A 23862-nucleotide genomic window follows, 5' to 3' on the forward strand; every position below is an offset into this window, starting at 1 on the left:
TGCTTTATTAAAGTAGTGATGCTGTACATGGATGAAAGGCTCCCATATGAAGGCACTGTTTGGGTATGCAGAATATGAGTTAATTGTCTGCAAGTTGTTACTTAAAACATAACACACTTTTGATCCAACATACAGAAACAGAGATTCTTGTTAAATTTTAAAATGTTTTCTTGTATATGAATCAAAGAAGAAATATCTTCTATCGAAAACTTGGCCTAAATTCATGGGCCAGTTTTCACCTAAATAATGTAGGTAGCACAGTTTATTACTTAAAATCTTCATTGATTGTCTGATTTTTTATTTCAAAATTTGAGACTTAAGATATTGTTTCAGATTTAAATGATTTCATGTCACATTATAAGGTGCTTGATTTGTAAAATTTGTTAGTTACTATTAAGAAGGTAGGGGAAATAAACCAGACTTCTTTTACTTTTTCCTTCTGATAGGAAATGAACTTCAGACTTATTGACCTGTCATAACTATGACTTCATTACAAAGTCCAAATGGCCTATACTTGAAGATCACCATCCATTTTTATCAGACTTTAATTACTTCTAGACTTTGCTTTCCATAGAAAATAAGTATGAACATTGACGCTGGAGCTTTCTGATCAAACAAATGACTAGAACACATTTCTGAGAATGAATCCAATGTTTTTAGAAAATAATTCTAAATCAGAAACATCTTTCATCTTTTCTGATTTTTGTAATTGGAGGAAAATCTGTAACATGATTAAGATTGACTTCTGATACAGTTTTGTGGGCTTAGGTTTTTACAAACATCTTTTTAGGTAATTTCTCCTATTGAACTTAGTAAAAGTATTCAACTTCTGTTAAGAATTCCTTTTGGTTCAATGGATTCACCCTCCTGTAATATATCTCTATTATTTGTCCTGTTAATCCTCCAGTGGTATCTATATTACTTTTATTATGTCTTCTCATCAAAACTATGACAGTAAAACTATATGTTTCCTGAAGTACCTATCAAGATTAAATTATGCAAGTCATTACAAAAATCATATTGTTTTGGAAATGGCATGCTGTTTGAAAATTTAGTTTAAGATAAAAAGATGTTTTTGTTGATGTTAAAATGTTTGGCTTTGGTAAATATACTAAAAAGCTCTTGTGCTTTGTATGCATTATTTACAAAAAATTATTATTTTTTATTTGAATGAACTATACTTTTTGTAAATGTTAACAATTAGGATAAGCTGTATACTTTTCTTAGTATTGACTTTAAGAATTTAAAGCAGATTACCTTTTAAAACCACATAGTTGGGGCCAGTGCCTGGCTCACTTGGTTAATCCTCCACCTGCTGTGCCAGCATCCCATATGGGCATAGTCCCAGTTGCTCCTCTTCCAGTCCAGCTCTTCCAGTCACAGCACAGGCTGTAGCGGCCATTTGGGGAGTGAACCAACAGAAGGAAGACATTTCTCTCTGTCTCTTTCTCTCACTGTCTATAACTCTACCTGTCAAATAAATTTAAAAAAGAAAAAGAAAACAGGAGACGGTGGTGTATCATTAAATTATATTATTTCATTGCTAGCTCTCCAGTTAGGACTCTAAATATCTCCAGGATCTACTTTCAAAAACAAAAGCAGAAAGACTAACTCTAAGCTATTGTATTTGTGATGTTGAAAAGAAAAGCTGAGGGGCCTGCACTGTGGTGCAGTGGGTTAAAGCCCTGACTTGAAGCACTGACATCCCATATGGGCACTGCTTCTAGTCCCGGCTCTCCTCTTCCAATCCAGCTCTCTGCTATGGCCTGGGATAGCAGAAGAAGATGGCCCAAGTCCTTGGGCCCCTGTACCCATATGGGAGACCTGGAAGAAGCTCCTGGTTCCTAGCTTCAGATCAGCGCAGCTCTGACCATTGTGGGGAGTGAACCAGATCTCTCTCTCTGTCTCTACTTCTCTCTATAACTCTGTCTTTAAAAACAAAACAAAACAAAACAAAACAAAAAACACATAGTTAAGTAACTGGTAGGTAATCAAAGAGAAAATGATAATAAACTTTTCAAAATGTTTGTTAGAAAAATATTCAATAAACTAAAATACCAGAGGGCAATGGAATAAAAACTCCATTACTTATCCTTAAAATTATTTATCCTTGCTAAAAATATAAAGAGTTTTATATTAAATGTGTTTATGGAATGAGCTACATAGGCCAAGTCCATTTTATAGGAATGCAATTCTTTGAACAATATAGCAGCAGTCTTTTTCAGACTTTTTTTTAAGCTGAAGAATTTGACAATCTGCTTCAAAAAATCTGGGAAGACATGATATATTCTTGCTTTTACTTTAAAGTTTTTTTTTCCCTTGGTCGTTATGCATTATCCTGAAGTGCCACACTAGAAATGATAACTATTGTTAGAAGTCTTAAGGGCAAGAGCAGCATTTGATGTATTCAGACTCATATGTAGCCAGATATATTTTTTTTAGCCTTCCAGGGTTGTTCACGTCGTACAGGAGGTACCGTCATTGGGACGCCGCTCCCAACAGGATGCCGGCCGCCGACTGGCCGGGCCAGAACTCCTCGCCCGAAGCCGAGACAGGCGGCCACAACGCCTCCCCCAGCAGCAAGCAGATGACGCTGAGCACCGCCATGGCCCCGGCGGCCACGCACACCCAGATATTTTTTCAAAGCACAGAACTAGTATAGTGATATACTGGACTTGATTCTGTTAGGTGTTCCCTCTTGCAAAGCTGGAAGCTAGGGGAAAAAGAGGGATTTGTATACTTTACCTTGTTAGAGTACTGGTAAGATCTCCCTCTGGGTCTTTTATGTATTCATTTAAGCACCTAAGTGATTATATCTAAAAATTGCATTTGGAAAAGTAAAAAAAAAATAAAATTTTTTCAAAAAAATGAAATCTACATGTATAGATTTAATTGTACATTCAAAGATTTCTTGTTGGCCAGCGCTGTGGCTCACTAGGCTAATCCTCCACCTGCGGTGCCAGCACCCTGGGTTCTAGTCCTGATTGCTCCTCTTCCAGTCCAGCTCTCTGCTGTGGCCTGGGAAGGCAGTGGAGGATGGCCCAAAGTACTTGGGCCCTGCACCCACATGGGAGACCAGGAGAAGCACCTGGTTCCTGGCTTCGGATCGACACAGTGCGCCAGCCACAACGTGCCGGCCATAGCGGCCATTTGGGGGGGGGGCAATGGAAAAGAAAGACCTTTCTCTCTCTCTCTCTCTCACTGTCCACTCTGCTTGTCAAAAAATATTTCTTGACATTATTCTTTCAATAACACAGTAATTGTTTTCATAGCATTTACATTTTATTAGGTACTAAAATAAATCTAGATGATTTAAGGTGTACCAGAAGATGTGAATATGTTATGTATAAATACTATGCCATTTTATATAAGAGATTTAGGAATCCATGGATTTGGATATCTGTGAATGGCATTGGAGCCAATCCTCCATGAGGAAGGCCAGGAAGTATTCCACTTCTCTTTCACTTTAGCTTTTTCTAAACTGTTATTAATCTCATTCACTTATTTTAGTTTTTCTGTTTTTGTGTTAAAGTATTTCTATGTGATTTTTTAGACTATTTTTTTATTTCTCTGTGAAAACTGTCTTATCATGAATCTTGAATATTTGTCAGTGATCTATTTTCTAGTCTTGATAACTCCAATATCTAGATCTCCAGTCATTCTGTTTCATATATCTTTCTTCCCGGCATGTCTATTAAATCTAAGTTGTATGTGAGATACTTTGCATAAAAAATGCAGACATAATTTGAGGTTCTGAATGATCCTATCTTTATTGAGAAAAATTTTTCTTTTACTTTTTGCAAGCAACCAATCAGTGTAGTGAGTTTAATTTAAAACAATCAATTGTTTACTTGATATTGAAAATATAGTGAAGATGATTTTAAAGATATCAAAAGGGACAGCATTGTGGCTTAGCAGGTAAAGCTGCTGCTTTATAGTGGCACTAGTTTAAGCCCTGACTGCTTCTCTTTTGATTCAGCTCCCTGATAATGCACCTGGGATAGCAGCAGAAGATGGCCAAAGTCCTTGGGCCCTTGCATCCACATGGAAGCCTCAGATGAATCTCCTGGCTTCAGAGTGACCCAGGCCCAGTCATTGCAATCATTTGAGTAGTGAGCCAGTGGGTGAAAGATATCTCTCTCTCTCTCCTTTTCTCTGCAACTCTACCTTTCAAATAAATAAAATAAATCTTTTAAAAAGGAAATGTAATATCATTTTCAGTTACAGTATCTCATTTGAAATAACAATGTCTTTTTTACTCTCCTCCAATTTTTGGCATAGGGTAATACAAATTGTATAATTTAATAAAATTAATAAATGAATTAATGAATAAATGAATGTTGAAAAAGATAGCTGCATTTTAATATCTCTATTTGCATGAATTTATATATTTCCATTTTGTCTGCACAAAGCTGGTAACAATATTTTCTTGTTCACAATTTGTTTTTAATCTTAATATTTGGTTTTGCTTGCCTTGTTTAATTACTTCCACCTGGCCCTCATCCATCACTTTCCTTTCCCCTCCTCCTGATTCTCCCCTCCCTCTCCCTTCTCCCTTCTTCCCTCTTCCCATGTGCTTATCCCTCCTTCTCCTTCTTTCTTCCTCTGTAATAATTTGAAAAAAAATTTGTTAATGAGCACAAAAATTTATAAATATTTATGGAATATCATGTTATGGCTTGATATTTGTATACATTTATAATTTAATGTATAATTAGGGTTAACATTTCTACCTCCTCAAGCATCATTTCTTTATGGAGAAAATATTGAAAAGCCCTTCACCCAGTTTATTTTAGAATAATGTATAATACACTGTCATTATCTATAGTCAATCAACTGTACAATAGATCACCAGAAATTCTTTCTCCTATCTAGCTATGGCTTAGTATTTGTTCATCATTTTTTTCTCCATCCTTTACTCCCCCCCTACACTCCCCAGACTCTGGTAACCACCATTATATACCTAATTTACATTAGATCAACCATTTAGATTCCACATGAGTGAAATCGCACAATGCTTGTCTTTCTGTGCTTGGCTTATTTCACTTAAAATAATTACCTGTACTTCCAATCTTCTTACATATGAAAAGATTTAAATCATTTAATGGCATAATAGTATTCCACTGGTTATATGTATCATATTTTCCTTATTCATTCATCAGTGGATGGACACTTAGGTTGTCTCCATTTCTTGATTGCTGTGAATTGTTCTGTAATAAACATAGGAAAGCAAATGTATCTGCAAAAGACTTATTTTGTCCTCTGTTGATGGGAATGTAAACTGGTGTAACCACTGTGGAAGACAGTATGGAGATATCTCAGAAGTCTGAATATAGACCTACCATATGATGTGGCTTCCCACATTTGCAACTGGAAACTATTTTAAGTGAAATAATCCAGAAACAAAATGACAGATATCATATATTTTCCTTGATCAGTGCTAATAGTGTATCTAAAATATAATGTATTTTATGAAATGGACCTTTTGAGATTTGATGATTGTTTACAGCTTTATCTCTTCTGTTGAGGGACAGCATCTTTTTTCTTCATACCATTTGTTGAATTCTTTCACTTAATGTAGGGTTAACTTTATGATCATTCAGTAAATGGAAAATAGATCTTTATAAAGATTAAGAGTGGGAATGGGAGAGTGAGGAGAAAAAATTGTTGGAGCATGGGCGGGAAGGAGGGTAGGGTGGGTGTATTATTATGTTCCTAAATCTTTATGTATCAAATACATAAACTTGTATAACTTAAATGAAATTTTAAGAAATGAAACAGCAATTTCTAAAAATAAAGATAAATTTTAAAAATGGGAGAAAATATTTATAATCAATATATCTGAAAAGGTGCTAATAATTAATACATATGAGAAACTCAGTTTGATAGCAAAAAATACGATTTATAAATGAACAACACATTGAAACACAGATCTTTCAAAGAAGATGTAGAAATGAACAACAGGTTAATGAATAAAGGCTCACTATAACTAATCACCAGGAAAATGCAAACAAAAGCTACAATAAGTTATTATTTTATTCTAAGTATATTGTCTTTTACCCAAAAGACAAAGACAATGAGTGATGGAGAGGATGAGGAGAAAGGGGCATCTTCGTGTACTTTTGGTGGCAATGTAATTAAGTACATCCCAAAAAAGGGAATTAATATTCCTAAAAAATCTGAAAGAACTACCGTATGTTCCAGCAATGCCATTATTGGAGATATATCTCTCTCTATATATCTATATATATACCTTTACTTCCAATCTTCCAATAGATAGATATATATAGATATATAGATATAGATATCTATATATATACATAGGTATACATATATATGTATACATATACATATATATACATAGATATCTATATATATACATAGATAGATATATATACATATAGATATCTATGTATATATACACCTATATAGATATCTATATATTATATATAATATATAGATATATAGATAATATATAAAGATATAATTACTATATATAATTATATATTATATATAGGTATATCTATATATAGATATATATCTGGATATATATACCTATATAGAGATATATATCTTTATATAGATATAGATATAGATATAGATATAGATATAGATTGATATAGATATAGATATAGACATAGGGGGTGTATATATACACACATGCCCAATGAAAATAAGTTTTTATTTTTTAAATTTTGTTTGTTATACAAATATCATGTATTTCCTATATACAGATTTAGGAACATAGTGATACTCATCCCCACCCTATTTCCTGCCCAAACTCCAAAAATTCTTCCTCTTTCTTCTCACATTCCCTCTCCTAATTTTTACCAAGATCTATGTTCAATTTACTTAAAGATCATATAGTTAACCCTACACTAAACAAAAGAATTCTACAAATAGTATGAAGAAGAAAAACAAAAAGCACTGTTCCTTAATGGAAGAGACAGGAGCTGTAAAATCATCAAATCTCAAAATGTCTGTTTCACTACATTGCATTTCAGGTATTCTATTAGTTACCTCAGATCAAGGAAAATATATGATATCTGTCCTTTAGGGACTGGCTTATTTCACTTAGTAAAACGGTTTCTGATAGTGCCCATCTTGTTGGAAAACACAGGATACTACATTATATATATGTTATATATATATATATATATACACATATATGTATATATATATATATATATAGAATAGTTTCTTTTCTAGTCAAAAACTGATGGACATCTGAGTTGATTGCTGGTCTTAGCTATCTTGAATTGTGCTGCAATGAACATGGGGGTACAGATAACTCCTTCATATGCTGATTTCTTGAAGTTTGGGTAAATTCCCATGAGTCGGATGGCTGGATCATATGGTAGGTCTATATTTGGATTTCTGAGGTATCTCCATACTGTCTTTCACAGTGGCTAGAGCAGTTCACATCCCAAAAGAGTGCGTTAGGGTACCTTTTCCCCATATCCTCACTAGCACTTGTTGTTTGTTGATATCCACATGAGAGCCATTTTTACTGGAGTGAGAGGAAACCTCATTGTGACTTTGCTTTGAAAAATATTTTAAATTTGGGTAATATAAATATATGCTGTTGTGTTCTTTTTATTCAATATATTTTTGGCTATTTGGGGCTCTTTCATGTATTTAAATTAATTTTAATATTTTTTTCTAGTTCTATGAAAATGCCTTTGGCATTTTGATAAGAATTGCATAAATCATTATGTAGACTTGGTTAATATAATCATTTACTGATATTTATTCTTCCAATCTATGGCCATAGATGTCTTCATTTCTTTTGTGCCTTTTCAATTTCTTTCATCAGTGTTTTCCAGGTCTCATTGTCTTATTGGTTGAACTGAGTTCTAGGTTGGTATTTTTTTTAACTTTTATTTAATGAATATAAATTTCCAGTGTACAGCTTATGGATTACAATGGATTCCCCCTCCCATAACTTCCCTCCCACCCGCAACCCTCCCCTCTCCTGCTCCCTCTCCCCTTCCATTTGCATCAAGATTCATTTTCAATTCTCTTTATATACAGAAGATCAATTTAGGTTGGTATTTTTATAGTCATTGGAAATAAGAATAGTTTTAAAATTTCTTTTTCAGATAACTTGCTATTAGAATAAATCACTGCCACTGACCTTTATATTTTGACATTTTATCTTGCAAATTTGTTTAATTAATTATAAAAGATCTTTGTTAGAGTATGTGATGTTTTCTATGTATGTGTTCATGTCATTTCCCACCAGTGACAATTTGACTTCCTTTGTTCCAATTTGAATGTCTCTTTACTTCTCTCTCTTACCTAATTGCTACATGATTTTTCATACTATATTACATAGAAATGCTTAAAATGATAATTTTGTGTTATTCCAAATCTTGGAGAAGAATTCTTCAGCCTCTCTACATTCAATATGGTGTCAGCTGTTGGCTTGTTGTATATGTCCTTTATTATGTTATTGTGTATTCTTTGTGTACCTAATTTGTTCAGAGTTCCTATTATGAAAGACTCTTAATTTTTATCAGCTGCCTTTTCTACATCTATTGAGAATGACATACGATTTTTGCATTTTGGTTGTTATAGCATGTCATGTGTAGTGATTTGTGTATGTAAAAACACACTAGTATCCTTGGGGTAAATCTCTTCTGACTGTAGTATGTAATCCTTTTAAGTGTTAGTATTTTTGTAAATTTTCCCATCTGTACTTACCAAGGATATTAGTTTATAGATTTGAGTTTTTGTTGTATATTTGGTTTTAGTTTAAAGGTAAGGCTGACCTTACAGAATGCATTTTGAAGAATTATTTCGCTCCTATTTTGAATATTTTAAGAAGTATTGATGTTAATTGTTGTTACATGTTTCATAGAATTTTTTTATTAAACTTTTATTTAATGAATATAAATTTCCACAGTATAGCTTATGGGTTACAATGGGTTCCCCCCTCCCATAACTTCCCTCCCGCCCGCAACCCTCCCCTTTCCCGCTCCCTTTACCCTTCCATTCATGTAAAGATTCATTTTCAATTCTCTTTATATACAGAAGATCAGTTTAGTATATATTAGGTAAAGATTTCAACATTTTGCCCATATAGCAACATAAAGTGAAAAAACTACCATTGGGTTACTAATTATAGCATTAAATAGCAATGTACAGCACATTAAAGACAGAGATCCCACATAATTTTTTTTCAAATTAATTAATTTTCTATGCCATTCCCTTTTTAACACCAGGTTGTTTTTTTTTTTTCATTTCCAATTCTCTTTATATACAGAGGATCAATTCAGTATATAATTAGTAAAGACCTCATCAGTTTGTGCCCACACAGAAACACAAAGTATAAAAATACTGTTTCAGTACTAGTCATAGCATCACTTCGCTTTAGACGACACATTAGGGACAGATCCCACATGGGGTGTAAGTACACAGTGACTCCTGTTGCTGATTTAACAATTTGACACTCCTGTTCATGGCGTCAGTAATCTCCCTAGGCTCTAGTCATGAGTTGCCAGGGCTATGGAAGCCTTTAGAGTTCGCTGACTTTGATCTTATTCCGCTAGGGTCATAGTCAAAGTGGAAGTTCTCTCCTCCCTTCGGAGAAGGGTACCTCCTTCTTTGATGGCCCCGTTCTTTCCACTGGGATCTCACTCACAGAGATCATTCATTTAGGTCTTTTTTTTTCCATGATATCTTGGCTTTCCATGCCTGCTATACTCTCATGGGCTCTTCAGCCAGATCTGAATGCCTTGAGGGCTGATTCTGAGGCCAGAATGTTGTTTAGGATGCCTGCCATTCTATGAGTCTGCTGTGTATCCCACTTCCCATGTTGGATCTTTCTCTCCCTTTTTGATTCTATCAGTTAGTATTAGCAGATACTTGTCTTGTTTGTGTGATCCCTTTGACTCTTAGACCTATCAGAGCTATCAATTGTGAGCTGAAATTGATCACTTGGACTAGTGCGATGGCATTGGTATATGCCATCTTGGTGGGATTGTGTTGGAATCCCCTGGCACATTTCTAACTCCACCATTTGCGGCCAGTCCGATTGAGCATGTTCCAAATTGTTCATCTCCTCCCTCTCTTTTTCCACTCTTAGATTTAAGGGGGATCACTTTTCAGTTAAAATTTAATCACCTAAGAATAATTGTGTGTTAATTACAGAGTTCAACCACTAGTACTAGAACAACAACAACAACAACAAATACTAAAAAGGATAAAGTATTACATTGTACATCTAAAGTCAGGACAGGAGCTGATCAGTTCATTGTTGCTTATAGTGTCCATTTCACTTAACAGGTTTCCCCTTTGGCGCTCAGTTGTCACCGATCAGTGAAAACAAATGATATTTGTCTCTTTGGGACTGGCTTAATTCACTCAGCATGATGTTTTCTAGATTGCTCCATCTTGTTGCAAATGACTGGGTTTCGTTTTTTCTTACTGCTGTATACTATTCTATGGAGTACATGTCCCATAATTTCTTTATCCAGTCTACTGTTGATGGGCATTTGCGTTGGTTCCAGGTCTTAGCTATTGTGAATTGAGCTGCAATAAACATTAATGTGCAGATGGCTTTTTATTAGCCAAGTTAAGTTCCTTTGGGTAAATTCCAAGGAGTGGGATGGCTGGGTTGTATGGTAGGGTTATGTTCAGGTTTCTGAGGAATCTCCAGACTGACTTCCATAGTGGCCTAACCAGTTTGCATTCCCACCAACAGTGGGTTAGTGTCCCTTTTTCCCCATATCCTCTCCAGCATCTGTTGTTGATAGATTTCTGAATGTGAGCCATTCTCACCGGGGTGAGATGGAACCTCATTGTGGTTTTAATTTGCATTTCTCTGATTGCTAGTGATCTTGAATATTTTTTCATGTGTCTGTTGGTGATTTGGATTTCCTCTTTCGAAAAATGTCTATTGAGGTCCTTGGCCCATCTCTTAAGTGGGTTGTTTGTTTTGTTGTTGTGGATTTTCTTGATTTCTTTGTAGATTCTGGTTATCAATCCTTTATCTGTAGTATAGTTTGCGAATATTTTTTCCCATTCTGTTGGTTGCCTCTTCACTTTCCTGACTGTTTCTTTTGAAGTACAGAAACTTCTCAATTTGATGCAATCCCAAATGTTAATTTTGGTTTTGACTGCCTGTGCTGTTGGAGTATTTTCCAGGAAGTCTTTGCCAATACCTATATCTTGCAGGGTTTCTCCAATGCTCTCTAATAATTTGATGGTTTCGGGTCGTAGATTTAAGGCTTTAATCCATGTTGAGTGAATTTTTGTGTAAGGTGATAGGTATGGGTCTTGCTTCAAGCTTCTGCACGTGGAAATCCAATTTTCCCAGCACCATTTATTGAATAGACTGTCCTTATTCCAGGGGTTAGATTTGGATCTTTGGTCAAATATAAGTTGGCTGTAGATGTTTGGATTGATTTCTGGTGTTTCTATTCCGTTCCCTTGGTCTATCCATCTGTTTCTGTACCAGTACCATGCTGTTTTGATAACAACTGCCCTGTAGTATGTCCTGAAATCAGGTATTGTGATGCCTCCGGCTTTGTTTTTGTTGTACAGGATTGCTTTGGCTATTTGAGGTCTTCTGTGTCTGCATATGAATTTCAGCATCATTTTTTCCAGATTTGAGAAGAAGGTCTTCAGGATCTTGATGGGTATTGCATTGAGTGTATAAATTGCTTTTGGGAGAATAGACATTTTGATGATATTGATTCTTCCAATCCATGAGCATGGAAGATTTCTCCATTTTTTGGTATCCTCTTCTATTTCTTTCTGTAAGGTTTTGTAGTTTTCATTGTAGAGATCTTTAACGTCTTTGGTTAAGTTTATTCCAAGGTGTTTGATTGTTTTTGTAGCTACTGTGAATGGCATTGATTTTAGAAGTTCTTCCTCAGCCGTGGCATTGCCTGTGTATACAAAGGCTGTTGATTTTTGTGCATTGATTTTATATCCTGCTACTTTGCCAAACTCTTCGATGAGTTCCAGCAGTCTCTTAGTAGAGTTCTTTGGGTCCCCTAAATAAAGAATCATATCATCTGCAAAGAGGGATAGTTTGAGTTCGTCCTTCCCGATTTGTATCCCTTTAATTTCTTTTTCTTGCCTAATAGCTCTGGCCAAAACTTCCAGAACTATATTGAATAGCAGTGGTGAGAGAGGGCATCCCTGTCTGGTACCAGATTTCAGTGGAAATGCTTCCAACTTTTCCCCATTCAATAGGATGTTGGCCGTGGGTTTTTCATATATTGCTTTGATTGTATTGAGGAATGTTCCTTCCATACCCAGTTTGCTTAGAGTTTTCATCATGAAAGGGTGTTGTATTTTATCAAATGCTTTCTCTGCGTCTATTGAGAGAATCATATGGTTTTTCTTCTGCAGTCTGTTAATGTAGTGTATTACGTTGATTGTTTTGCGAATGTTGAACCATCCCTGCATACCGGGGATGAATCCCACTTGGTCTGGGTGGATGATCTTTCTGATGTGTTGTTGCATTCTATTGGCCAGAATTTTATTGAGTATTTTTGCATCTATGTTCATCAGGGATATTGGTCTGTAATTCTCTTTCAATGTTGCGTCTCTTTCTGGCTTAGGAATTAAGGTGATGCTGGCTTCATAGAAAGAATTTGGGAGGATTCCCTCTTTTTCGATTGCTCTGAATAGTTTGAGAAGAATTGGAGTTAGTTCTTCTCTAAATGTCTGGTAGAACTCAGCAGTGAATCCATCTGGCCCTGGGCTTTTCTTTGTTGGGAGGGCCTTTATTACTGTTTCAATTTCTGTGTCAGTTATTGGTCTGTTTAGGTTTTCTATGTCTTCCTGGCTCAATTTAGGGAGGTTGTATGTGTCCAAGAATCTGTCCATTTCTGATAGATTTCCCTGTTTGCTGGCATACAAGTCCTTGTAGTAATTTCTGATGATTCTTTTTATTTCTGTGGTGTCTGTTGTTACGTTTCCCATTTCATCTCTGATGCTATTGATTTGGGTCTTTTCTCTTCTTTTTTTTAGTTAGTTGGGCCAATGGGGTGTCAATTTTGTTTATTTTTTCAAAAAACCAGCTCCTCATTTGGCTGATTTTTTGTAATGTTTTTTTTTGGATTCAATCCTGTTGATTTCTTCTCTGATTTTAATTATTTCTCTTCTCCTACTGGGTTTGGGTTTGGTTTGCTGCAGATTTTCTAGATCCTTGAGATGACTTGAAAGCTCATCTATTTGGTGCCTTTCCAATTTCTTGATGTAGGCACCTATTGATATAAACTTTCCTCTTAACACTGCTTTTGTTGTATCCCATAGGTTTTGGTATGTTGTGCTGTTATCCTCATTTACTTCCAGAAAATTTTTGATTTCTCTTTTAATTTCTTCTATGACCCATTGTTCATTCAGGAGCATGTTGTTCAATCTCCATGTGTTTGCACGTGCTCTAGGGATTCCTGAGTTGCCAATTTCCAATTTCATTCCTTTGTGGTCTGAGAAGCTGCATGGTATGATTCTAATTCTTTTGAATTTGCTGAGACTTGCTTTATGGCCTAGTATGTGGTCAATCCTAGAGAGGGTTCCATGTACTGCTGAGAAGAATGTAAAGTCCTTAGATGTAGGATGAAATGTTCTGTAGATATCTGTTAGATCCATTTGGGCTATAGTGTCATTTAAATCTACTGTCTCCTTGTTGATCTTCTGTTCTGTTGATCTGTATATCTCTGAGAGTGGAGTATTGAAGTCCCCCAGTACTATTGTATTGGGGTCTAAGTCTCCCTTTAAGTCCCTTAACAAGTCTTTTAAATAGGCTGGTGCCCTGTAATTAGGTGCATATACATTGATAATCGTTATATCTTCCTGTTGAATGGATCCCTTAATCATTATATAGTGCCCCTCTTTGTCTCTCCTAACAGTTTTTGTGGTAAAGTTTATGTGGTCCGATATTAAGATAGCTACTCCCGCTCTCTTTTCATTTCTGTTGGCGTGGTATATCTTTTTCCAGCCTTTCACTCTCAGCCTGTATGGATCATTGTTGGATAGATGGGTTTCTTGTAAGCAGCAAAAGGATGGGTTTTGTTCCTTAACCCAATCAGCCAATCGGTGTCTTTTACCTGGACAGTTCAAGCCATTAACATTCAATGTGACTATTGAGAAGGAGTAACTTTGCCCTGCCATTAGCCAAAGATACTTTCTAATATATGGTTTGAGATTCCTGTGATCTTTTGGTGTGAGGTTTCCTACCTTTACCTTCTTTCATATTGGTGACCGTGTTTCTGTGTTTCTGTATGTAACACATCTTTAAGCATCTTTTGCAGGGCTGGACGAGTGGCGACAAATTCTTTCAATGTCTGTTTGCTGTGAAAGGTCTTTATTTCACCTTCATTCATAAATGAGAGCTTTGCAGGATATAATATTCTGCGCTGGCAGTTTTTCTCTCTTAGCACCTGGGCTATGTCTCACCATTCTCTCCTAGCTTGTAGCGTTTCTGAAGAGAAGTCATCTGTGAGTCTAATTGGAGATCCTCTGAGAGTAATCTGGCGTTTCTCTCTTGCACATTTATGGGAGGGGGGAAGCCATTGTAACACATAAGCTATACTTTGGAAATTTATATTCATTAAATAAAAGTTTAATAAAAAAAAAAAGAAATGTGCCAGGGGATTCCAACACAATCCCATCAAGATGGCATGTACCAATGCCATCGCACTAGTCCAAGTGATCAATTTCAGCTCACAATTGATTGCTCTGATAGGTCTAAGAGTCAAAGAGATCACACAAACAAGACAAGTATCTGCTAATACTAACTGATAGAATCAAAAAGGGAGAGAAAGATCCAACATGGGAAGTGGGATACACAGCAGACTCATAGGATGGCAGATGTCCTAAACAACACTCTGGCCTCAGAATCAGCCCTCAAGGCATTCAGATCTGGCTGAAGAGCCCATGAGAGTATAGCAGGCATGGAAAGCCAAGATATCATGAAAAAAAAAAAGACCCAAATGAATGATCTCTGTGAGTGAGATCCCAGTGGAAAGAACGGGGCCATCAAAGAAGGAGGTACCCTTCTCCGAAGGGAGGAGAGAACTTCCACTTTGACTATGACCCTAGCGGAATGAGATCAAAGTCAGCGAACTGTAAAGGCTTCCGTAGCCCTGGCAACTCATGACTAGAGCCTAGGGAGATTACTGACGCCATGAACAGGAGTGTCAAATTGTTAAATCAGCAACAGGAGTCACTGTGTACTTACACCCCATGTGGGATCTGTCCCTAATGTGTCATCTAAAGCGAAGTGATGCTATAACTAGTACTGAAACAGTATTTTTATACTTTGCGTTTCTGTGTGGGCACAAACTGATGAGGTCTTTACTAATTATATACTGAAATGATCTTCTGTATATAAAAAGAATTGGAAATGAAAAAAAAAAAACAACCTGGTGTTAAAAAGGGAATGGCATAGAAAATTAATTAATTTGAAAAAAATTTATGTAGGATCTCTGTCTTTAATGTGCTGTACATTGCTATTTAATGCTATAATTAGTAATCCAATGGTAGTTTTTTCACTTTATGTTGCTATATGGGCAAAATGCTGAAATCTTTACCTAATATATACTAAACTGATCTTCTGTATATAAAGAGAATTGAAAATGAATCTTTACATGAATGGAAGGGGAAAGGGAGAGGGAAAGGGGAGGGTTGCGGGTGGGAGGGGAGTTATGGGAGGGGGGAAGCCATTGTAACCCATAAGCTATACTTTGGAAATTTATATTCATTAAATAAAAGTTTAATAAAAAAAAGAAAAATGAAATAAAGCCAGGTTGATTTATCTGCTTCAGGTTCTGTAGCCAGGGTAGTAAGGATGGTTTTATCTCAGTAACCATTAAAGTGGGGGATTGGATCTTGGAAGGCTCTAAAAATATAAATGGATATTTTAAAGTTCAAGGATTTCATTTAGAACTTTGGATCTTAAAAAAATAATAAAATAAAAAGACCAATGCATGTTGTCAGAAGTTTAAAATATCATCATTTATTCAGTGTTTTAACAAGAATTACTAAGTTTAATCAACTGTAAGGTGACCAAATGTGTGAAAAAAAGTAAATAACCTTGAGTCTTTTACAGCTCAGCTCTGCCTAAGCAATCACAATTCAATATACAAAAGAAAATGCATATATTTCCTTCCGAATGACACATAAAATTATTACAAAACTAAAATTACTTTCTTAAATCAGTACAAAAACTTAGAAAAATGAATAAAATAATTAGCACATAAAAATTTAACAAAATTACCACATGACATTAACCCATTACATCAGACAACTTAAATACATAAAGACAAAGTGGGAGGTAGACAATCAGACAGGAGCTGAGTAAAAATGGAAGGGGATAGCCACAAATTAAATACAAGACAAAAAAACACTATAGCCTAGAAGATGGGTTGACAATAGATTTTGAAATTAAAAAGATCAAAATTTTTTGAGCAATGTTTAATACAAAACCTTTTTGCTTTAATTTATAAGATTAAATTCTAATCTTATAACAGTGTGCCTTTAATGTTACTGCATTACTGATGTTTAGAAATACATATAAAGAGGCCAGTGCTGTGGCTCATTTGGCTAGTGCTCCACCTGCAGCACCAGCACTCTGGGTTCTAGTCCCGGTTGGGGCACCAGATTCTGTCCTAGTTGCTCCTCTTCCAATGCTGTGGCCTGGGAAGGCAGTGGAGGATGGCCCAAGTGCTTGGGCCCTGTACCCACATGGGAGACCAGGAAGAAGCACCGGCTCCTGGATGCCGGCTGCAGCAAACCAGCTGTAGTGGCCATTTGGGGAGTGAACCAACAGAAGGAAGACCTTTATCGTTCTCTCTCTCTCTCACTGTCTAAATCTGCCTGTCAAAAAATACATATAAAGATTTTTTTCTAGTGTCAGCCAACCAAATCCTACACAAGATTCATCTTCCACCAAACTTCTATAACATTCTTGCATTACCTCACTTATTTCTTCTTAAACATCACCAGTGTTTTTAATTTAGGATGAGTATTACTTGAATTTCCCCTGAATTGGCTTCTTTCGCACCCCATAGCTTTATTTACCAAGACATTCCCATAACTAAAGCTTCATGTTTCTTTTTCCCCTACCTACAGGATTCTTGAATTTACATAAAAATTTAAGAACACATAGAATATTAACCTAGAGTTATTTTAATTTTTTGAACATTAGAGGAATTAAGCATGAAACAAAAATTAGTCTTGTCTTTGTTACATAATTATACTTTACAAAGTGCTACTACAAACTCTAGAAATCTCGGGAAAACTCTATAATCTGGAAGATAAAACATTTAAACACAGAAAAATGTTACTAGTAAAGGACAGAAAAGCCCACCAACCAGACAATGGTTAGGCAAGAGTATCAAATGAGAACAAGAAGGAAAGAAAAGAGAGGGAATAAATGGAGACCCTAGGAACCATAAGTAAGTCCAAATCATTCTATAGAGGTGGATAGAGCCAGAAACTGGGTTGGTAACTTCTGGACACCTGGTTCCAACCTTCTGGTCCCAGTGGCTGGGTATTTAGCATCTGGGCATCTGGGTCCACCCATGTAGTTGCTCCCCAACCCACATGGCCCACTTTGTACCCTTTCTAGGAGGTAGAGAAGACAACCAAACAGTAGAGTGCTATCGAAAGGGGCTGAGATTTTGAGAAAAGAGGGAATCTATAACTACTAAAGTAGATGTAATAGACACTCTGGGATGGGCTGCAAGGAGTATCTGGGCAGGCTGCTGCCCAAGCATCCCTTCAGAGGGCCAGCCCAGGGCTCACAGAAAAATGAGTGCTTGGGGTGGGGGACACTATGTAGTGATGCACCAACTTCAGCATAAGTTTAAATGCAGCATGGTCTAAATGACCCTGGGATTGCATTGTAGATCAAAATTGCTGCCCTTACATTCAATGCTCAGAATCCTAGTGTCTGACAGGGTCTTGATCCCAAGCATGACATGTTAGTCATGCCATCACATAGGAAGAGGAAGATAGGCTTCACACTGAACAGGCTTGCTTCACTACTGGTGCTCTAGTAGAAACTGCTTTGCAGCTTGTGCATTGTGCTCACAGTCAGCTGGTACTCACTCTTAGACCTCAATGTCTTGAGGCACAGTCTTGTTTTCAGGGACAATTCATCCCAATAGAGGGAAAACTTGGTTGACTATCAGGCATAAAGGCAATGTGGAGCTGTCTCACAGCCTCTACATTAGCAAATACTATATCCCAGGACTCTCCTACCAAACTGAAGTCTCCTGCCTTAGGGCTGCCTCTGTCTTCAGGATGAGGCAGTGGACAGTTGTTGCTCATGGTTTACAAAGATGTTGGAAGCCAGGAGTTCCCAAAGGGGACTTCATGTGCTTATTGCTTAGTCTTTGTTGCCCCAGGCCACCTGGATAGGAATGAGGCAGGAGCTTTCAGAGCCAACATGGTGGCAGAAATATACTTGATACAAGCTAAGGCAAATCTGGAGATCTCAATGGGAGGTAGAGTTCTCTGTGCACCCAGGAGCAGCATGCCTCATAGTGCCTTTTAAAGATGTGGGCCCAGAAGCCAGCATGTCTTTCAATGCCTGCTTTCTCAAGCAAGAGGCAAGATGCCAAAGTGCCTTGGAGTTTATGCATGTTGAGGAGGAATTGGGATATGAGAAGTTCAAGTGACAATGTTCAGCACCATGCCAACAAATTAGAAGATTCAAGGCACCTGCTAATGCACCTCCAGGGATGCAAAGTACATGTGCTCCCTGATGTGCAAGCATGCTTTGGGAGCATGATGTCTGGTACTGCAGGTGGGACAGGACATGCAGGCATATAGCAGGATTCAGGGCTCATATTCATTTTTCCCTGACAAATTCCTCATTCCTTCATCTGGCACACACATGCCCTATCATTATCCACATCACTATTTCACTATTTGGTCACAGTTGCTGGCAGTTTGTCATGTGCCTTACCTCTACAGGTACTTAGCACTCAACATAGAATTGTTGTAGAACCAAAAAATCTGACAATTTAAACAAGGCAGGTGGTAACAATGTAGATTCTGCTGAACACTCAGAAAAAAAATCTCAAAGGAGTGTAGGTAATGCAGTCAGTCAGAAAAAAATGAGGTAGAAATTAGAATTAAAAACACCAAGGTTGGGACAGCTCTGTGTTGCAGTGGGATAAACAAAGGCCTACAGTGCTGACATCCCATATGGGCTCCAGTTCAAGTCTTAGCTGCTCCACTTAAAATCCAGTTCCTTGTGAGGTACCTGGGAAATCAGTGGAAGATGGACCAAGCCTCTGGACCCTTAAACTCACCTCTTAGACCTAGAAGAGGCTCATGGTCCCAGCCTGATGAATTGTGGTAATCTGGGGAATGAACCATCAGATGGAGGATCTGTTTCTCCTTCTCTCTCTTTGAAATTACTAAATCTTAAAAACAATGTTGTAAGAGCGAAAAAAATGATGCTGAAATTCATATGGAAACACTAGAGACCCTGAATAGCTAAAGCAACCATATACAAAAACAAAAACAAAAACAAGCCATCAGGCATCACAAAAATCTGAACATAGATCTACCATATGAGCCAGGCCTCCCACTCCTGGGAATTTGAAATGAAATCAGCAAATTAAAGTATTTTTACCCCCATGTTTATTGCTGCTCTTTCACAATAGCTAAGACATGGAACCAACCTAAATGCCCATCAACCAAAGACTGGATAAATAAATTATGGGGTATGTACACTATGAAATTCTACAGCAGTAAAAAAAATGAAATCCCTGAACTTCGATAACTAATAGAGCACCTAATAGGAGATCTGTAGAAGTGAAATTGACACTTAGAAGCAATGAGAACGGCCTTTATCTTGACTATTAAGGAACTTTTTTTCATTCTATTTGTTGAACTCTTTACTTAACAGAGCTAATCATACGTGTATAAAGTCAATTAAAAATAGAACTCGGCCAGGGCCATGGCTCAATAGGCTAATCCTCTGCTTGTGGTGCCAGCACATCGGGTTCTAGTCCTGTTCTGGGCACTGGATTCTGTCTTGGTTGCTCCTTTTCCAGTCTAGCTCTCTGCTGTGGCCCAGGAGTGCAGTGGAGGATGGCCCAAGTGCTTGGGCCCTGCACCAGCATGGGATACCAGGAGAAGCACCTGGCTCCTGCCTTCAGATCAGCATGGTGCACTGGCAGCAGTGCACTGGCCACAGCAGCCATTCGGGGGTGAACCAATGGAAAAAAGGAAGACCTTTCTCTCTCTCTCTCTCACTGTCCATTCTGCCCGTCCACCCCCCCAAAAAAAATAGAACTCAGTAAAAAAATAAGAGTGGGAATAAGAGAGGAGAAAATTTATAACTGTAAAGCTGTATAGTTTTGCATACATTCCTATGGACTTCTTGCTAACATTATAGTTTATAAACTTGTATTGGACCCCAATATGGGGTTCAACATGGGAAACAGTCCACACAGCAGACTCATAGAATGATAATCACGTCAAATAGCATTCTTGACAGCAGAATCAGCCTGTCAGTCATTCTGGTCTGGCTGAAATGCCCATGAGAGTATTTCAGGCATGGAACACTACAACACCATTGCCAAAACTGTCCTATATGAAGGATATCTGTGGGTGAAACCCCTGTGGAAAGAAGTCACCAAAGAAGGACGTACTTTTCTCTGAAGCAAAAACTTCCACTTTTTGTATGCCCTTTTCTAAATACTGATGGTGTTTGAGGATTCAAAAGGCTTCCATAGCCCAGGCAGTTTATGTCAAGAGCCTCAGGCAATGTTAATTGTTAAATTAACAATAGGAATCACTGTGCACTAACTTCCTATGCAGGACTTCTATCCTCAATGAGTTGTATTGTGAGAGTTAAACTTGTTCTCAATTTCGTGTGTGTGCAAATTTTTGAAATCTTTACCTAGAGTTGGTCTTCTGTTTATTAAGTAATTGAAAATGAATCTTAGTGGAGAATGGGACTATGCATGGGAAACAGTGGGTGAGGAGGGACTGGATTATGGATGCAAGAGTGTTGTACTTATGAAATGCATGAAGTCTGTTATAGTTAAATGAAAGGTTTCTTTGGGGGAAAAAGCAGGACAGGTTTATAGTGCATTGGTAACTGGAATACATATGCTTTATTCTAAGAAATATGAATCGAGAACATAATGAATTAAGACTCAGGTTCTTGATGGGGAGTATGTATGATGAGCCTGGAGCCATGTAAAATAATTCTAGTTGAAAACCCTGTAGGCTATATGGAAAGTCTGGGTTTTGGACAGTGTGTGACTGCAATACACATGCTGCTGGCAGTCTTCTATTCCTAGAGCTCACTAGCTAGCTGCCTATATCATCAGATAGTACAATGAAATAAAACAGAAGTCAGAACATTGGTAAATGACTTCAAACAGGCATAATGACAATAGAGTGGCAAGAGAGCTACAGAATGAACAAGGACAAAAATAAACAGAACTATGGCCAGCATTGTGGAACAACAGGTTAAGCTGCTGTGGGCAATGCTGACATTTTCTATTTAAGTGTTAGCTGGGAGTCCTGGCTACTTTGTTTCTCAGTCACTACATTGCTAATACTCCTATAAAGGTAGTACTTGATGATCCATATGTTTGGGGCCCTGCCACCCATGTGGGAGGCTAAAATGGAATTTATGCCTCCTGGCTTTGGTCTCACCTAGACATGGCTGTTTCAGCCATTTGTGGGAGTGAAGCAGGGAATATAAGGACTCTGTGAACATGTTTTCCTCTGTCATTGTGTTTTAATGGAAAAAAATTAAACATTGGCCCAGAAACAATCCCAGGAAGAAAGTTTGAACATTAGGCAACCAAAACAATACTTATTAATCCTCTTCAATCTATAAATAGATTGGTAAAATGGACAAATGAGACAGTCTACACACAAATCTTGGATTCACGTGACTGAAAAAGTCACAAGAAAAATCCTACCAAGGAGAAAAAAACCAACATTCAACTCTAATAGTACAGCATTATGGCTGGCATGTGAGGTAACACAATTGTGGTCACATTACTGATCTGTAATAGAATAAATGGAGGAAGACTCATGGGCGGGCAGTGAAACAGTTATACCAAATACTTTGCAAATGTTAGGATTGCATTTCAAACTGAGTAGTATAGAATGAGTATTTAGTTACAAAAACTTAGATTTGGATATTATCCGCTACACATAATAATGGCAGGCAAAACAGCAGAGTATATGGCACAGAGACTAATGTAGATTTCAAAGAGTGCATAGCCAGCCTCTGCAGCGCAGTGTTACACCCTCATGTGAATTCCCTAATACCTGCAGAGATGTGATGTTAAACAGGTGTTTTTCCACCTTCATTACTGTTTTGCAGAAGAATATTGAGTAATTTTACTAGCATTTATTTTATGTACTAATAATTTTGTGGATAATTTTGCTGATGCTTGTTGAAATCTGCCTCAGAGTAAAAGCTTTGTCCACTTTCATTGCCTTTGTAGAGTTTTTCCTCTAAGATCCCTGATAGTGAGATCTGGCTTATGGTAGAAAGTTTTCCTATATTCACATGTTTTCTCACCTGTGAGTTCTTTGATGTGTGCTTAACACTGACTTCTGGCATCAAGAATTTTCATAATCACTTCATTAAAAGGTGTTTTTCCTTTTTGAGAGTTCTGCTGTCTGTTGAGATGTAGCTTCTGGCAAAAAGTCTTTTCTTATCCATAGCATTGACAAGTTATCTCTTATATGTGAGTTCGTTGATGCCTTCTGAAGTTTGAACTCTGGGAAAATGTTTTTCCACATTCATCACATTGATAAGGTTTCTCCCCTGTGTGAACTCTCTGATGTGTAATGAGTTGTGAGTTATTACAAAAGACTTTTCCACATGTATTGCATTCATAAATTTTCTCTGATCTATGAATTATGGGTAAAGAGTTGTGACTTCCAGCAAAAGGGTTTTCCACACATTTTGCATTCATAAATCTTCTCCCTCTTATGTGGAGTGAATTGTGACTTCTGGAAAAAGAATTTTCCACAGGTACTACATTCACAAGTTTTCTCCCTTTTGTGGATCTTCTGGTGTGCAATGAGTTGTGATTTTCAGCAAAAGGCTTTTCCACATGTATTACATTCAAAAGGTTTATCCCCTGTGTGAATTCTCTGATGTGTAGTGAGGTTTGACTTCCAGCGAAAGGTTTTTCCGCACATTCCACATCCATAAGGTTTCTCATTTATGTGAATCTTCTGATGTGAAGTGAGATTTGACTTTTGGATAAAGGCCTTTCCACATTTATTACACTCATAAGGTTTCTGCCCTATGTGAATTCTCTGATGTACAGCGAGATTTGACTTCCAGGAAAAGGCTTTTCTGCATATATCACATTTGTACGAGTTCTCCTTTGTGTGAATTCTTTGATGTGAAATAAGGCTTGTTTTCCAACGAGAGCCTTTTCAGCATGTATTACATTGTAAAGGTTTTTTCCCCTGTGTGAATTCTCTGATGTAGAATGAGTTGCGACTTCCAATAGAATGCTTTGCCACATGTTTCACATGTGAAAGATTTGTATCTTGAGTGAATCATATGATTTGTAGTACATGACCTCAGGTAAATGGTTTTCCCACATTTATTGCACCCAGAGGGCTTTTCCCCTTTCTGAGTTCTATGATGGATAGAAAGGCAGGATTTACAATTGAAAGATTTTCCACAGGGGTTACAAGAATAGATTTTTCTTCCTGTATGTGTTCTTTGACTTGTGGTAAAATCTGATTTCTAAATGAGAGTTTCCTCATACTCAAAAGATTCATAAAGTTTCTTTCCTGTGTGTGTTTGTTGAGGTTTACTGTGGTAGGACTTTCTCTGGAAAGTTTTCTTTACATGTTCAGTTGTCTTTCCTACAGTGCCAA

This window comes from Lepus europaeus, unplaced genomic scaffold (genome assembly GCF_033115175.1).
Source record: "Lepus europaeus isolate LE1 unplaced genomic scaffold, mLepTim1.pri SCAFFOLD_47, whole genome shotgun sequence".
Lineage (NCBI taxonomy): Eukaryota > Metazoa > Chordata > Mammalia > Lagomorpha > Leporidae > Lepus > Lepus europaeus.